Genomic DNA, 18,680 nt, shown 5'->3' with positions numbered 1-18,680 from the left:
CTTTGCATCAGTGACCTTTGCTGTTAGGTCTTTGAACTACGTGGCACTTCACTAGGCTTCAGAGAGACCTAGTCTCTGAACTCTCTGAAACCTTAGCAGGAGCAGTCTCTGATGAGGTACGTGACAAATTTGCCTTGCAGCTTGCTACCCTGGAATCCATGTCAAACTCCTCCATGTGTTTGATTTCCCACGCTACTGAAGGAGCGGTGGGTTCAGGTGTTCTCATGAGACGTCATGCCTGGATGTGCCTCTGTGATTTTGTGGACCCTTTCAAGCCTTCCTTCCTTAACGCTCCACTGGAAGCTTCTTCACTTTTTGGCTCAAAAGTTTAAGACACATTTGGCCAGGTGTGAGAAGGATGGCAAGAACTTGTCTGCTGTGGGCATATGTTTTTCCACCTCTCAGTATCTCTATTCTAGGAATCAGAGGACTGGAAAGATGTGACACAAGAAATCTCAGAGTCCTTTCCATGACACATGTGGTGAGTTTACTCCCCAGGGCAGAGGGGGTAACTCTTCCGGAAGGCACCTCTACAGAGGCAGAGGGGGTCCATGTAACCATGGGTCCAGAGATTCCTTCTCTGGACAGCCCTACCAGTGCTCCTGAGGAGTGGCCCAATTGCTTTCCTCTGGAAGCAGATGGGGGACATTTTTTCCTTGCACCTTCCTGCCTGGCAAACAGGAAAAATTCTGAATGGTAATGGTTCAAGTTTAGCCTTCCTTTTTTGGAGAAAGATGATTGGATGTGCTCAATAGATCTTCAGGAGGCATATTACCACATAAGAATGGACAAGCACTCCAAAAGATTCCTTCGCTTCTGGCTAGGACCCAATCACTTCCAATTCCGCGCGCTGCCCTTCAGACTCTCTACAGCCCTCAGAGTGTTCACCAAGTGCATGGCAGTGGTAACAGCTCACTTAAGACTTCAAGCATTCCGGATGTTTCCATATTTAGACGATTGGCTCCTCACTGCCCCCACCAAGCGTCTACTGGAGATAGCTCTAAACTACACTCTCAAACTAGCAGAATCCCTGGAAATCTCAATAAACTGGAGAAAGTACAACTTGATTCCCTCTCAAACCTTGGAATTTATGGGGGAAAATTCCAATACAAGTGCTTGCCTAGTTTCTCTTCCAGACCACAGATTACACAGGATAAGATCCCAAATCCGGGTGACATTCTCTCAAAACCTAGTCTCAGCATGGGCCGTTCTTCAACTCCTGGGCTCCATGGCAGCATCAATTACCATAGTGCCCTCAGCAAGACTTACACATGAGAATTCTCCAGTGGCTCCTACTGACACAGTGGTATCCCTTGCACCATCCTATGTCTTTTCAAGTACATATAACTCAGCGATGCAAACAGGACTTAATATGGTGGATGAAGAGCTATAGAGTTGCCCATTCTGCCCAACTCAGCCCTGGGCCATAGTGACCATGGATGCTTCCCTGATAGGGTGTGGGGGGGGGGGCTTTACCAAAGGAAGACTGTCCAAGGCACCTGGTCAGACATAGAGGCCAATTTGCTGGTCAGACAGAGGCCAATTTGCATAACAGTGTCCTAGAATTGAGGGCAGTGCTTCTTGCATTGCAAGCATTCCAATCCACCCTTCCGTCAGGGACTATTGCTATACAGTTCGATAACATGTCAGTAGTCTGGTACATCAGCAAACAAGGGGGAACCAAGTCTTATCAGTTATGTCGAGAGGCCATGAGAATTTGGCAATGGGCGATAGCTTCTGACAGCAATGCATATTTACAGGATTTCCAACGAGATTGCAGTCAAGCTGAGCAGATGTATCCTACTGCCTCTCGAGTGGTCCCTCGATTTTGCCGCTGGGTTTAGCCCTGCTGCGATCCTTTCCCCTCCCCACCAAACAACAAATGCAACAGCTACTTTGCCGTAATCCCCCCACAGGGGGAATCCCTGAGGGACGCTGCGATACGATTGGCCCATGGAACTTCTGTATGCCTTCCCCTTGATTCTCCTTTTTCTAAGAAGGCCCTTCGTCTGAGAAGCAAGGTAATCCTCATCACCCCTTTCTGCCATGACAGATTTGGTTTCCCTTCCTTTGGCCTCACCTAGTACGCCAGCCCTGGATTCTGGATCGAACTCTGGAACTGATCTCGCATCCACAAGGGTAGATGCACACCAACCTTTCCAGTCTCAAGCTGATAGCTTGGTTTCTCCACTTCCAGTAATAGCCAGGCAGAGAAACCTTTCCTCCTCTGTATGCAATATTCTTCTGGCTTCACAAAAACAATCCACCAGAAAAATCTCTCTCAGCAAATGGAAGAGACTCCTTATTTGGCCCCAACAATGGAAACTAGATCCTTGCTCAGCTCCTGTTACTGTGGATGTTCTTCGTATTTCATTGTTGCAGTCATCACACTTAGGTTATCTGTGCCTGCAGGTAGCCCTCAGTTGGCCCGAATACCAGAGTCTTAGGATTTCTGCATCAGATGCTATCTCCACTTCCATGACATCAGGTTGTCAGGGGTATAAAACATGCAGCAGACACCATTACATCAGTCTTTCTTGCCGCGGAGGAGCCCGAAGCAGAAGCAGTTTACAAGTGCCGGTCGGTCGCTTCCTGAAATTTTCATTTTTTGAGTTTCAAACCTGAAGTCTTCTAAAGCTACATACCCCATTGGGGATCCTTTTTTCTTGCTCTAACCGATGTCAGAAAAAGTTAACAATTGTCTTGCCTGTGGAAAGCAAATACCTCACAGAGATTTTCATTCTTACTGCGTCACCTGTTTAGGCCCAGACCACAACATCCCTCACTGTCGGTTTGTGCCTTAACGCCCGTACCATTCATCGGGCTATCTTTGTCGCTAAATTATTTCGCTTTCATTATCCATATTCTGAAGTGGCTTCGATAAGCCATCCGACTACCGATCTTCCGAAAAAAATGTAAAGATAAAGACAGAGACAGACCACATAGGTCCAAAACTGCAGACGACGCTTCTGTTAAGCTAGTCGCCAGTCCGCCGGTACTCAGTGAGGCACCTTTGCAGCCCCTGATGCCCACTTCTGCAGATTCGCAGGCCTCTGCTAAGACCCATTCAGAGTTCGGTATGCCACAAGATGCTTCTTTGACTATGGAACCTGCGGATGTCTCTACCTTGGATGGGTCCAGAGCGGCTGTGCAGGCACCAGCTACTGAGGGTGTATTCCGACCTACTGATGTTTGTATTAAACTGACTACTTCGTTTTTAGCTAAAACTACAGAGATTCTCAGGCCCAGAGTCCGCACTACATCTAGAAAACAGATGACCAAAGCGCATGCTCAAGCTCCCATGCCACAAAAACAAATGCTTAGAATGGCTGAAGACCTTATTACTCTAATTAGGGGAAGCCAGCCTTCCCCTGCTAAAAGACAAAGAATTGAGTTTACTTCTGATTGTACAGACCAGGAGTCAGATGACTCTGACCTTTCTGATTACCAGGACATACCCTTATCGATCTATGAGGATTCAGATGCAGAGGAATCCATTCCCTGTGCCTCCCCCCAGAGGATATTTCTTTTGGTGAAACCTTGCATACTAAGGGAGCATTTCCACAGAGAATGCCAGGACCATCCTCAGTCCAAAAAGAGACTCAGAGAATTTTTAGAGTTGCCTCAGCACAGGCCTCTAGCTATACCCCCTGTCCTGGATATTGTAGATGATGTCTTCATGGAATTTAGTCTTACTCCTGACACTTTACCACCGGCCCCTAGAAAACCTGACAGGTACTACAGAGTACCTGATTCTCTCAAATTTCTCTAAGAATCCTACTGCGGATCCAGAGACCATTTCCCAAGGACCTAAAGGCATTAAGGCTACTACAGCCAAAAACCCTACCCCTTCGGACAGGGATTCAAGAGCTTTAGACAGATGGGGTAAGAAGGTATATACCTCTGCATTGCCATCAGAGCTTTGAATTGCCAGTTTCACATGTTGAAGTACCAGCAACATATTATGGAACTAATTAAACAAAAAATGGTGTTACTTCCAGATTGTGCAGAAAATAAAGATTTACAAGAGTTAATGCATTCTGCAAACCAAGTTAGTAAACATACTTTGCAGTGCCTTAGAAGCATCTTGCAGGGCTGCAGTTACTGGGTCTGTACTGAGAAGGCATGCTTGGCTGAAGGAACAAATTTTGCCAGATCATGTCAAAGCAAAATTACTAGATGCTCCTTTAAATCAGGACCGTTTGTTTGGCACCAGAGCAGAAGTTGTTCTTTAAAAGATGGAGGGAAAAGCTAAATCTATGCAAACTATCAAAGATTTCTTAACAGGTGCAGCCACCTAGATTCAGTAGGCATTGGCCTTCTAAAAATTGGTCCTTTCCAGCAACCTCCCAGGCCTTCTCAGTCCAAATCCAGGGGAAACAGACCACCAATACTTCAGTCTCAGGGTATGCAGAAATCTAAACAATGGAGTGCTCCCACCTCTAAAATAGGGAGTGGTAGCCACCCACATATGGAAAAAGTTCACAATGACTTTTCAATTATCCTTCCCAGCCATGCCCAATTACTTGCACCCCAGGAGGAAAACTTGCCCTTCATGCAAAAAACTGGATGTCCATTACTCAGCACCGATGGGTTCTAAACATTGTATCCCAGGGATAGACATTCTACTTCCATTCACTGCCAACCCCAAGCAGGTTGCCAAACCTTTCTCCAAACCAGTGGGCAGAGGCTCAAAAGCAAGTACTTTCCCTTCTCAATATCAGGGCTATTCAGCCTGTTCCAGTAGAACAAAGGAGACAGGGTTTCTACTCCAGACTGTTCCTGGTGCCCAGAAAAGAGGGCTCTTGGCACCCTATCCTGGATCTATCAGTTCTCAACATCTTCCTGGTGGTACCAAAATTCAAAATACTTACCCTGCAGCAGCTTCTCCCAATGCTGGCCAAGGATGCCTGGTTAGTCTCCCTAGACTTAAAAGAAACTTATCTGCACATTCCCATACGGGAGTCTTGCAGGAAATATCTACGTTTCAGGGCAGGCTGTATGCACTATCAGTTCTCTGCGCTTCCCTTTGGCTTATCTACTGTGCCCAGAGTATTCACAAAGTGCCTGGCTCCAGCCATTGCATACTGCAGGCAGAGAAATATTCAAATTTACCCATACTTGGGTGATTGCCTGATTCAGGCAGACAGTCAGGAATTGCTACTTCAGCACCTGGCATTTGTAAAAAGATTCCCAACTTCACTGGGGTATACCATGAACGAAAAGAAATCACAACTGGTGCCTAGTCAAAAAATTGTATTCCTGGGAGCAAGCTTGAACACAACTTCCCAGATAGCAGTCCTCACTCCAGAAAAGCAGGTCTATTTGACAAACTACTTCAAACTAATGGCCACCAAAACCTAGCTATCTGCAAGGAAAATACTGCAAGCCCTAGGGTTCATGGCCTCATGCATTCTGCTAAATCCATATGCAAGACTGCATATGAGGAAACTTCAGTGGTACTTAAAAAGTCTCTGGTGTCAACATTCTCAGGACCTGGAATCAGTGATTCCCATCATTCCTTGTATAAAGACAGAGCTCCTTTGGTGGGCAGAGGCCTGCCACCACAACAAGGGACTCCCATTCACTCTACCCCCAGCACCACAAACCCTAACAACAGACTCATCAGACTATGCATGGGGGCTCACTTGGCAGGCCTGTGCATTCAGGGCAAATGGAACCAGAGTCAAATGCACCTGCATATCAATCAAAAGTAAATGTTAGCTGTACAGAATTCTCTGACAGCCTTCAAGGACCACATTCTTCCAGGACAATTATTGGTAAAGACAGACGCTACTGTTATGTTGTACATAAACAAGCAGGGGGGAACTCACTCTTACCCCCTCTGCAGACTAGCCGTGGCTCTGTGGAACACAGTCTTGAGCTACCAAGTGCACCTACAAGCTCAATTCCTGCCAGGCAAGCTAAATACACTGGCAGATGACAAGCAGAAATCTCATGGACCCAGACGAGTGGAAACTGGAGCCAAAGATATTCATAATTCTGAGAAACAAATGGGGGAGCCCAGAGATAGACCTGTTTGCCTCCCCTCATAACTACCAATTGGACAAATTCTGCACAAGGACTCCCCACAGACAAGCTTGGAAAGTGGATGTCCTGCCCTTTACCTGGGAAAGCCTCTCAGTTTATGCCTAGCCCCCTCTGCCTTTCCTCTTGAAAATTTTACAAAAGATCAAACAGGACAAACAAAGGACAATACTCATTGCACCAGACTGGCCTCGACAACACTGATACCCCCTCTTGCGCAGTATGTCACTACTGGAACCATGGCACCTGCCCCAGACTCCTTCCCTACTGTCCCAGCAAGAGGACCAGATTCTGTACCCCCAGCTTCAAACCATGAACCTGGCAGCCTGGCTAATTACCCGAGTTCTCTCATACCATCCCTCAGCAAACAAGTGCTGGATGTCATCCTGGAGGCAAGGAGGCCTAGTACTAGAAAATGCTATGCTGAAAAGCGGAAAATATTCTGTTCCTGGAGTCAGACTTAGGGGATGGGCACTACAGTGCCCAATTTACCCCATATTCTTCAATACTTAACAGAGATGCTTCACAAGGGCCTTTCCTTCTCTTCCATTAAAATTCATGCCTCAGCCATTTCAGCACATTATAATACTGAGCCACCCCTCTTCTCTCACTCCCTACTGAAACAATTCCTCAGAGGGGCCAAAAATTTAAGACCACCCAGGAGAGCCCCTACTCCTGCCTGGGACCTTAACTTTGTATTGGAAAAGCTGACTCTACCTCCTTTTGAGCCAGCTGCAGAGTTAAAATTCCTTTCTTGGAAAACAGCCTTCTTCCTAGCCAACACTTCAGCAAGAAGGGTGTCTGTATTACAGGCCGTCATGGCAGTGGAGCCTTTCTTCATCTTTCATGCGGACAGGGTGTTCCTCAGGACCAATCCTTCATTTATGCCCAAGGTGGTATCCAGTGTGGCCCTTAATCAGTCCATTCATTTGCCAACCTTCTTTTCTAATCCACAAAACAAAGGGGAATGAATACTGCACTCCTTGGACGTGCACAGACAACTTAGATTTTACTTGGACAGGACCAAGCCTCTTAGGAAATCTGAACAGCTACTAGTTGCCTTTGCTGCAGGAGCAGAGGGGAAGACAATTTCAAAGCAAACCATTTCTAACTGGCTAGGTCATTGCATTCTTTTCTGCTATAAGCACCATGGAAAACCTACCCCACAGGGGATAAAGACCCCATTCCACCAGGGCTGCATCTACTTCTACAGCCTTTCTCAGAGGTGTTCCTACTAGGGACCATCCTAGAAGCTGCTACCTGGAGTTCTGTACATACCTTCACCAAGCATTACCACTTGCCAATTTTCTCTAAATCCAGAGCTGGTTTTGCCACTGCAGTCTTGCAGGGCCTGATAGCTACTCCTAATGCTCAATAACTGCCTCCTCCCTTCCTTAGCTTTGGGAATCTACCCAAATGTAATGACTGCAACAGTGAAACACGAAGAACATAGTACAGTTGTGTACACTTACCATAAATGTAGATGTTCGAGTGTATTCACTGTTGCAGTCCTGGTTACCCTCCCTCCAGCCCCCTGACTTCTGTTGGCTATACCTCTATTCTTGTTTACTATACTTAAGCTTTCTGGTGTATTTGCTTTTTGTTGGCGGTGTAACTATATATTTAATTGCTTCCCATTATGGGGGCACCTGACATCTGGGGCAAGACAAACTGATGTAATGGCGTCGGCTGCATGCTTTATACCCCTGACTACCTGACGTCATGGAAGATGAGACAGCAGCTGACGCAGGACCCAAGACTTTGATAATCAGGCCGACTGAGGGCTACCTGTAAGCAGATGATCCAAATGTAATGACTGCAACAGTGAATACACTCGAACATCTACATTTATGGTAAGTGTACACAACTGTACTTTCTCACCAGAACTGGTTAGGCCTGGACTTCATTCTTCAGTTCTTCAGGAGAAACACTACTTCAAGACCATGATCAGTGGCTTCTTCATCTCAGTCTTTGAGGAATATGACCAAACAGGACTTTGACAGAATGATGAGAAAATTTCTCAGGACACAGATACAGCTTGGGGTTCTCTCGGTACCTTCCTCTGGGAATATACTAGGTGACGGTAAATCTTTTCCTCTGTGTTCTTTTCCAGTACCAGTTCGTCCATCAGCTCTTGCAGCCTCAGACCTGATCTGACCCAGAAAGCCTTTCTCTGAGCTGACAGTTCAGGTAACTTTGACTCAGACTGGTTCCCTTCTTTTTTAGGATCGGCATGTTCGGATCCAGAAGAGTCTCAGAGCCAAAGCTTTGGTATTGAGGCTCAAGGAGAGGGTTGACCATGAAACTTATTAAGTGAAGGGCATTTTAGGGGAAGAATTGTAAAAGGTGTGCATTTCTGTTCCATCTGAGGAAGTCAGAGGATGAAAACGCATCTGTGGTGATAACAGCATTTATGGTTTTATTCTGAAGAAAGTGTGTTTCAATAAAGCTTGTTCGTGTGGAAAATACCAGTGGAGTCGTGCCTTGGTGAAATTGCTCTATTTTCTCTTGGTTTTAGCTGCTTTTATTGAGCAATTTACTTTCCTGTTCGTTTTGCCTGAAACTGTCAGAGCCATTCCCTCCTTTCGGCTCTTCGGTGCTAGATAACCTTGGAGCAGAGATCAGCTTCGAGGTTGAGACACATTGATTCTTAGGTTTCTATTGTGTCTGAAAACAGGCTGGAACCTATAGAGTTGGTGGCTTCTTCAGCCCTCATGGTTTCCATCAGGTACTGTCATAAATGCAGAGAGAAAAGTGGTTCTCTTCAAGGTCAACGACATCTGAACTGTAGCTTGTTTCAGCTTCTGTTTCTCATTGTTTTGTCAAATAGGGGCAGGTCATCCTACTGACTTCCCAGATTTCCTGCTATGTTAGCTCCCAGTCTGATTCTGAACCCTCTGATTTCCCCTTCAAGATGGTTCATAGGAAATGGAAGTGCAAAAGGAAGCACTTGGACCTTTCTCCTGAGTCTGTCACCAATGAAATGGACTTGGATCCCCCTTTGAGTACATCACATTTGTCAATATTGTGTTATAGATAAAACAGAGGGGGGGAAATAGTCCACACAGTTACCCTTCTCCTGATGAGTCTGTGTTCCTGGTAGCCTTTCAGTCTTGCTCATCTTCCTCCTGGGTGAAACTGCCCATTGATCCATTTACTAATTTGATGGTTCAATGGGCATGGAAGGACCCTGATGTGGTGGAGCCTATCCTCCAAAAACAGAATTATCTCCAAACTCACAGATAGGAGACACTGAAGCAAGTGTCCCATGGTAAATGAGAGTATTGTAGCAGTGGCCACAAAAAGAACTATATGAACAGAGTTCTTCGGTCTGTCCACTTAGAGAGTCTAGAAAGATGAACCATTTGGGAAATGGACTCGCTCTTCAGAGACCTTTGCTGTCAGGATGTTGAATTATCTACTTATGTCACCATATTACAGAGACTTGACAAAGGACATTTCCCTCTCAGGGGTGATGAGGTACTACCAGCAGATGTCCGAAAGACAGTGGATTCACAGTTGGCAACCCCACTGTCTTCATCCAGTGTAGCCTTTCAGCTTCTCTTGAATGCAGCTGATGGTACAGCCAGGGCTGCAGGCACCTGAAATTCCATTCACCAGCATTCCTGGATGCGCCTACATGACTTTGCAGAAAGCTTTAGGATGTACTTCATTAATGCCCCCTTTGATAGGTCCACTCTGTTTGGACCTAAAGTTAAAGAAATGTTCACCAGGTGTCAGCAGGATAGTACAATTCTCTCTGCAGTAGGTATATGCTTCTCCATGTTTCAGGGATCCTAATCTAGGAATCAGCAAGGTTGAAAAAGGATGTGATTCAGGAAAATTAGAGAGCCCTTATCTGGAGATTCCCGGAGATAGACTCCTTTTGGCAGAGGAGGAGGAGGCAGCAATAATGGATGTCACCACAAGGACGTGGGCAGACTGCATAGTGTAGGCTTTCATGGACCATCCCCCAAAAAGCAGTTTCAGCATCCCTGATGGGTTGCCCGACTGCTACACTCTGGAGGCAGTTGGGGACACTTACCTTTACACCTATTAGCCTGGCAAAGCATAACTACAGATTCATGGGTTATAAATATTATCTCCAGAGGTTATTCAGTACCATTTTCCCTTTCCCCTTGTCAAACGGAAGAGTGTTCTCAATGTCCCAACCAATCAATAGGAACTTGTGGCAGCAGAGATTTCCAAGCTGCTAGAAAAATGAATGATCCAACCAGTCCCCAAAGACCAGATAGAATCCAGTCTACTCATGGTTCTTAATACCCAAGAAAACAGGGGACCTCAGGCCATTCTAGACCAGAGTCATTTGAATCAGTATACTAAGTGGACAAAACTCTGGATGGTCACACTGCAGTCCATTTTGCCTGTACTAACATGGGACTATTGGATGTGCTCCATAGACCTCAGGGAAGCAGGTTATCATTGTGAAGATAGAGAAGCATTCAAGGAGGTTTCTCCACTTCTGACTGGGAGCCAGTCATTATCAGTTCAGAGCTCTGCCCTTTGGGCTCAACAGTGCCCCCCCACCAGGTGTTCAAAGTCATGGCAGTGGTAACAGTATTTACACCTACTAGGGATACATGTTTTCCATAGCTCAATGATTGGCTCCTCACACTACAACCGACTCATATCACACCACCTGGACCTATTGCTCCAACTATTGCGGGAGCTAGGGATCACTGTCAATATTACCAAGAGCCAGCTCCTACCTTCTTAACAGGTGAAATTTATTGGATGCCACCAGGTCACAACCTTACCAGACTGCCCATATTCCAAAGTCCAGAGTTCTTTCTCTTCATCTCAGTGCCATGCAAGTTGTTCACCACTACTGTCTTCCAGCAAGGTTGATCCTTCACGTAATGGGTGTTATGGCATCCACAGTCCTCTTGATCCTGTTTGCTAGATATTTTATAAGGGATTATTCAATGGACTTGAGCGTTACAATGGTCTCAGAGTCCATCCACTCCACTGCAAAATAAAACTAACTCAGATCTGCCGATGGCATATATCTTGGTCAATAACATCTCCTTCAGTGATAAAAGGATGACCATTCCAAACAAGCTCCCCAATGACAGTTGTGACAACAGATGCTTCCCTTCTAGAGCGGGGGAGGGGGGTATTTTGAAGGGAAGACCATTCAGGGCGCATTGTCATATACAGAGGTCAATCTTCACATCAGTGTTATAAGATGAGGGCAATACTCCCAGCATTGCAGGCCTTTCAGGACAGTCTCCCCAGAGGTGTGATTTGGGTATGGACAGACAGCATGTCAGTAATCTGGAACATCAACAAACAGGGAGGAACCCGTCCTTACCCCTTATGCCGCAAAGCCGTGAGAGTTTGGCAGTGGGCGATATCTTCATGCTGCTTTATTACAGGTCCCGGGGTCATCCAGTGCTCTAGCGGACAAACTGAATAGTTCTATCCTAATGCCTTATTAGTGGCCCCTCAATCCAACAGTGATATCCTTCAGTTGGTGGGGCCTGCCTCATTGCGATTTTTTTTTTGCATCTGACCTAAATCACAAGTGCAACAGTTACTTTGCCCTGATCCCTCCACAGGAACAGTCATGGAGGGATGCTTTGGTCCACAAGTGGCCCCTGGATCTCCTTTATGCTCCACCCCTTGCCTCTAATGAACAAATTTCTATAGAAAGCAAGAATGTGCAAGGCCAAGGTGATCCTCATAGCCCCTTTCTGGCCTCAGCAGACAAGGCTTCCATTCCTATGGCCTCTTAGTTCATCCATCACTATCCAGACCTTGCATCTCACCTGTCTGGACTAACTCCTCTAGATCAGAAAACCATGAAATTAACTGTTTGGTTCCTCCAATTCTAACATTAGCCAGAGATGCCAGGTTTTCCCCCTTGGTTGTTTAGATCTTATCAGCATCTCAAAAACATGCCACCACCAATGTGTATTGCAGCAGATGGAAAAGATTTTCTATTTGGGCATCATCCAAAGGTGTAGACCCCTATTCAGCTCCTGCTTCTTCATTGGAGCATTCCTGTCATGTTGCAAGCAAAGATTCAGCTGCCATTTGAGCCAGCAGCATCAGTGGATTTAAAACTCCTACCTTGAAAAACAGATGTTCTTCATGTTTCACTGTTGCAGTCATTACATTTGGGTAATCCTGCTGGCAGGTTGCCCTCAGTCGGCCTGAATTCCAAAGTCTTGGGTCCTGCGTTGGTTGCTGTCTCCTCTTCCATGACATCAGGTCGTCAGGGGTATAAAACATGCAGCTAATGCCATTTTCTTTAGTCTTTCTTGCTGCGCGGTGCCCGAAGCAGAAGCAGTTCGCAAGTGCCGGTTGGCCGACTCCTGAGATTTTCGTGTTCGAGTTTCAGATCTGAGGTCTTCATTAAAGCTAAGTACCCCGTTGGGGAAACTTTTTTCTTGTTTCAGACTGATGTCAGAAAAAGTTAATAATTGTATTTCTTGTGGAAAGCAAATACCTCATAAGGACTTTCATTCTTACTGTATTCCTTGCCTAGGCCCTGACCACAACATTTCAAGTTGTTGGTTTTGGGCTAGATTTAACCAACGCACTATTAAGCGTCGGTATGATTTTGCATTAAACTATTTTGGGTGCAGATTTAATTATAAAATGTCGGATAGCCATCCGACTACTGGAGTTCACAAAAATCTCAAAGAAAAAGAAAAGGATAGACAACCAAAGCCCAAAACTGACGATGAAGCTTCTCCTTAGCCAGTCGCCAGTTCTCAGTGAGGCGCTTTCGCAGCCCCTGACACCCGCTACTTTAGAGTCGTAGGCCGCTACCGACTTCCACATGGAATCGGCTATGCCGCCGGAAAAGCCTCGGACACTATTCCCTCAGATGAGTCCGGTGTCGCTGAGCAGGCACCGGCTTCTGAGGGTGTATTCAGACCTAAACATCTATACATTAAACCGACTTCAGCTTCAAAGGCAAAGACTAAAGCACCTTCAAAGACAAAGAAACAAACTCAAGAGCCTCATGGACAGGCCTCCATGCCCAAAAAACAGATGCTCAAAATGGCCGAAGACTTGATTACCTTGATCAGGGGTTCCCATCCCCCTCCTGATAAGAGGCCTAGGCAAGAGACAGACTATGAATCTTCAGATCAGGTTTCTATTTCTTCTGATTCCTCTTCTGATCAGGAATATTCACTCCCCCCTATAAGGATTCTGATGCTAAAGAATCTATTCCTTCAGCTTCTCCTCCTGAGGACTATTCTTCTGGGGAAACCTTGCATACCATGAGGGAGCATTTCCACTGGGAGAGCCAACATTTTTTAGAATCTAAAAAGAGGCTCAGGGACTTCCTCAACACAGGTCCCTAGCCATTCCACGTGTTAGACATTTTAGATTATGTGTTTTCAGAGTCTAGTCTGACCCCTGACTCCTTACCTCCAGCCCTGGTTAAGCCTGACAGATATTACAGGGTTGCTGACTCTCATAAATTCCTTTTCAAAAACCCTACTGCAGACCCAGAGACTATTTCACAGGGTCCCAAAGGGGTTAAGGCTTCCGCTGCAAAAAACCCTACTCCCTCTGACAGAGGTTCTAGGGCACTGGATAGATGGGGAAAAAAGGTTTACACATCTGCTACCTTGGCTAAGGGCCTTAAACTGTCAGTTTCATATGCTCAAATATCAGCAACATGTCATGACATTGCTTAAACAGAAAATGTTAAACTCTGAATGTGCAGAAAACAAGGAAATACAGGATTTATTGCATGCAGCTGAACAAGTGGGAAAGCATACTTTGCAATGTGGTTTTGATTCTCTGGAGGCCTCCTGCAGGGCCGCAGTTACGGGTTCTGTAATTAGGAGGCATGCTTGGTTAAAGGAACAAAATCTGCCTGATCAAGTCAAAGTTAAATTATTAGATGCACCTTTACAGCATGATACTTTGTTTGGTGTTAAGGCAGAAGAGGTGTTAAAGAAAATGGAGGACAAAGCTAAATCTATGCAAACTATCAAAGATTTTTTACAAGTACAGCCACCTGGGTTTAGTAGGCACTGGCCTACAAAGAATTGGTCCTTTCCAGTGTCAGACAGACCTCAAAGGGGCAGATCCAGATGCCCTAGAGGTAGATCCCAGGTGCAAGGTTCATACAGGTCAAAGCAATGGGGTGCTTCTACCTCCAAAAGTGGAGAAGACAAATCACAACCATACAGGAAACAGTCCCAATGACTTCCCCCTGCATGCACCAAGCACTTATCTCCTGGAAGCACCCTTAGGGGGAAAAATAGCACTTTTTTCTCAAAATTGACACATTATAACCCAGGACAAGTGGGTTCTAAACATAGTGTCACAAGGCTACAAGTTTCACTTCCATAGCCTGCCAAAGGCAAATAGTAGACCAGATCTGCCAAAAAATCAATGGGCAGAGGCACAAAAACAAGTCTCATCCCTCATGGACATGAGGGCTATTCAACAAGTACCAGAGCAAGATCAGGGGCAAGGATTTTATTCAAGACTGTTCTTGGTACCCAGAAAGGACAAAGCCTGGAGACCAGTACTGGACCTATCTATTCTAAACACATTCCTGGATATACCAAAATTCAAAATGTTGACCTTGCAGCAGCTTCTGCCCATGCTGGGCAAAAAGGCTTGGCTCGTGACTTTAGACCTAAAAGAGGCATACCTGCATGTCCCAATCAGGCAATCATGCAGAAGATACCTCAGATTCAAGGCTGGCTCAATGCATTACCAATTCTCTGCACTGCCCTTTGGCTTATCTACTGCACCCAGGGTCTTTGCAAAGTGCCTGGCACCAGTAAATTGCTTTCTGCAGACAAAGAGGAATACAAATATATCCTTACTTGGGTGACTGCCTCATACAAGCAGAGAACAAGGACATTCTACTACAGCATCTGGCTTTTGTGAAAATACTTTTAACATGCCTAAGGTACACAGTCAACGAAAAGAAATCAAAACTAGTACCCTCTCAAGAGAGAATATTCCTGGGTGCAAGCTTAAATACAACTGCCCAGATGGCTTATCTCGCACCAGACAAAGGCAACTGACTACCTGTTTCAACAGATTGGCAACAAAGGCCCAGTTATCTGCAAGAAAAATTCTGCAGGCTTTGGGCTTCATAGCATCCTGCATCCTACTAATTCCATATGCAAGACTGCATATGAGGAAACTTAAATGGTACCTAAAAAGTGTCTGGGCGCAACATTGTCACAGCCTGGAAACAGTGATTACTCTCATTCCCTGCCTGCAACAGGAGTTTCGATGGTGGGCAAAGGCTTGTCACCAAAACAAGGGACAGCCATTCACATTACCCCCAGCCAGGCAGAACCTAACAACGGATGCATCAGAGTATGCCTGGGGGGCCCACATGGCAGAAAGATGCATTCAGGGCACCTGGTCCACAAACCAAATGCATCTACATATCAATCAAAAAGAGATGCTAGCTGTTCAAAATGCCCTGACAGTCTTCAAGGACCTACTTCATCCAGGACAACTATTGATAAAGACAGACAACACCACGGTCATGTGGTATATACACAAGCAGGAGGGCACACATTCTTACCCCCTTTGCATACTAGCCATGGCTTTGTGGGACACAGCATTGACTTACCAGGTTCATCTGCAGGCACAATTCCTGCCAGGAAAGGAAAACACTCTGGCAGACGAACTAAGCAGAAACCTCATGGATCCCCACGAGTGGCAGCTGGGTCCACAAGTCTTCAGCATGATAACAAGGAAATGGGGATGCCCGGACATAGATCTATTTGCCTTCCCTCACAACTACCAACTAAAAAGATTCTGCACAAGGACTTATCACAGACAAGCATGGAAAGTGGACGCCTTATCTTTCAACTGGAAAAACCTATCAGTATATGCCTTTCCTCCATTGCCTCTCCTCCCCAAGGTACTCCTAAAGGTCAGACAGGAGAAACCAAAGATGATACTGATTGCCCCAGACTGGCCCCGCCAGTACTGGTATCCGATCTTAAGGAACTTGTCTCAATGCCCAGCCTGGACCTTACCTTGAATACCTCATCTACTGTCCCAACAAAACAATCAGATCCTGCACAGCCAACTCAGGACTCTAAACCTGGCAGCATGGCGGATAATGTAGCCATACAAAGCACACCTCTCAGTAAAGCTGTGATGATGTCATTTTGGAAGCCAGAAGGGCCTAGTACTAGGAAATTTTATGCTGGAAAATGGAAGAGATTTTGTGCTTGGAACCAGGCACAAAGAGCTGATACAGCTGTACTAAATATTCCTCAGATTTTGCAATACTTAACTGAGATGCTGGACAAAGGCCAATCTTTTTCATCAATTAAAATTCATGCCTCTGCCATTTCGGCTCATTACAATACAGAGCCACCAATCTTTTCTCATCCTTTATTAAGGCAGTTCCTCAGAGGAGCCAAAAATTTAAGGCCTCCAAGGAGATTGCCAATACCTGCATGGTACCTCAATTATGTCTTGGAAAAACTCACCCTACCTCCATTTGAGCCAGCTGCTACTGCTGATATATAAAGTTTTTATCTTGGAAAACAGCTCTGCTCCTAGCAATAACTTCTGCAAGACGAGTGTCAGAGCTACAGGCACTCATGGCTGTGGAACCTTTTATCATTTTTTATCCAGACAGGGTCTCTCTGAGGACAAACCCAACATTTATGCCTAAGGTGGTGTCCAGTGTGGCCCTTAACCAAACTATTCATTTGCCAACTTTTTATCCAAATCCACAGAACAAGGAGGAGAGAATTCTGCATTCTTTGGACGTACACAGACAGCTTAGATTCTATTTGGACAAAACTAAAGTTTTCAGGAAGACAGAGGAATTACTAGTGGCATATGCTGCAGGATCAGAAGGAAAGGCTATTTCCAAGCAGACTATTTCAAAGTGGATAGGCCACTGCATTCGTTTCTGCTATTCACAGCATGGCAAGCCAGTGTCTAAGGGCATTAGGCCACATTCAACTAGAGCTGCAGCCACTTCAGCAGCCTTTCTCAGGGGAGTACCAACTAAAGACATTTTAGAGGCTACTACTTGGAGTTCAGTGCACACCTTTACAAAGCATTATCATCTGCCACTTTACTCTAAATCCAGGGCAGGCTTTGCCACTGCAGTTCTGCAGGGCCTCATAGCCACTCCTAATGCTGTTTAGCTCCAGCCTCCCAGCCATAGCTTTGGGACTCTACCCAAATGTAATGACTACAACAGTGAAACACGAAGAACATAGTACAGTTGTGTACACTTACCATAAATGTAGATGTTCGAGTGTATTCACTGTTGCAGTCCAGGTTACCCTCCTGCCATCCCCCTTTCATTCTACAGTTTATCTTTCCTTCTCTATCTTCTACAACCTATGTGGTGTATTTGCTTGTAGATGAAGGTAAAGTTTATATTGATGCATGTATATAAATATATATAAATAAAACATTGCTACCTTTTTGGGGGCACCTGACATCGGGGGCAAGAAAAACTAAAGAAAATGGCATCGGCTGCATGCTTTATACCCCTGACGATCTGATGTCATGGAAGAGGAGACAGCAACCGACGCAGGACCCAAGACTTTGGAATTCAGGCTGACTGAGGGCAACCTGCCAGCAGGATTACCCAAATGTAATGACTGCAACAGTGAATACACTCGAACATCTACATTTATGGTAAGTGTACACAACTGTACTTTTTTCTGGTGGCTTTCATGTTAGCTAAGCATGTAACAAAGAAGCAAGCACTTTCCTGCAAACCTTCTTACTTGTTTTTTTTCAAAAAGATAGGGTTTCACCAAGAACTAATGCTTCTTTCCTCCCAAAGGTGGCATTCAAAGCTAGTCTAAACCAGGCAGTAGATCTACTAGTCTTTTTTCCAAGATTTTCTAATTGAGGTGAATTCATGCTTCATATGCTGGATGTCAATCGCCAACTCAGGTTTTATCTTCACAGAACTAAGCCTTTGAGGAAGTCTGATCAACTTTTTGTGGCATTCTGCAAACAACAATTGGGCAAGGCTGTGGCTAAGATTATTTTGTGTAGATGTTTATGTGAGTGTATTACATTAATGTAAAATAAAAAGGGTTTATCCTTACAGTCTAAGCCTAAAGACCATTCTGCAAGGGCTGTGGCCACATCTACAGCATTTCCAGCATACTTCCTATTGCTAATATCTGTGCAGCTGATACTTGAACAATTTATGCATTTGTGTTGCATTATAAACTGGATGAACTCTAGATCTTATTCATCCTTTAGCTCCACCATTCCTAGGAATGCCCTTCCTTGATACGACCTGGGGCCATATGCATGGGAATCTGTCCTACAGATGAATTAGACAGTAATAGATAACATTGGATACAAACGTTATATACTTAACATAATGATAGATCTACGTTGTCCGATTTCCATCTGGTTCAACATCTCTCCCACCTGCCCCCTACCAAATTGTCACTAATGAGACTCCAAAGACTGTTCAACCTCACATTCCATGTCAATAAGCAGCAATTACTGCCAGTGGTTTATAACAATGTCATGTCCTTTTTTATGCCACTTAGAAATTAGCCAGAATAGGACCATTTTTCATTAGAATAAGGTTTCTTGCTTATCCTTTGATATATTATTCATCAGGGGGCAAATTCATTCTGAGGTAATAGGGTGGA

General features: G+C 45.1%; 1 protein-coding gene across 1 annotated transcript in view; it reads left to right on the top strand.

Moving 5' to 3' along the window:
- LOC122787508 (tapasin-related protein-like) overlaps nt 1-18,680 on the top strand; it is a gene marked incomplete at its 5' end in the record, with an annotated part of 196,956 nt that overhangs the window by 158,261 nt on the left and 20,015 nt on the right.

This window comes from Protopterus annectens, chromosome 13.part0, assembly GCF_019279795.1.
Source record: "Protopterus annectens isolate FY-2018-M chromosome 13.part0, PAN1.0, whole genome shotgun sequence".
NCBI lineage: Eukaryota > Metazoa > Chordata > Ceratodontiformes > Protopteridae > Protopterus > Protopterus annectens.
The sequence above is the reverse complement of the archived record's forward strand: the minus strand, read 5'-3'. Positions and strand labels throughout refer to the sequence as shown.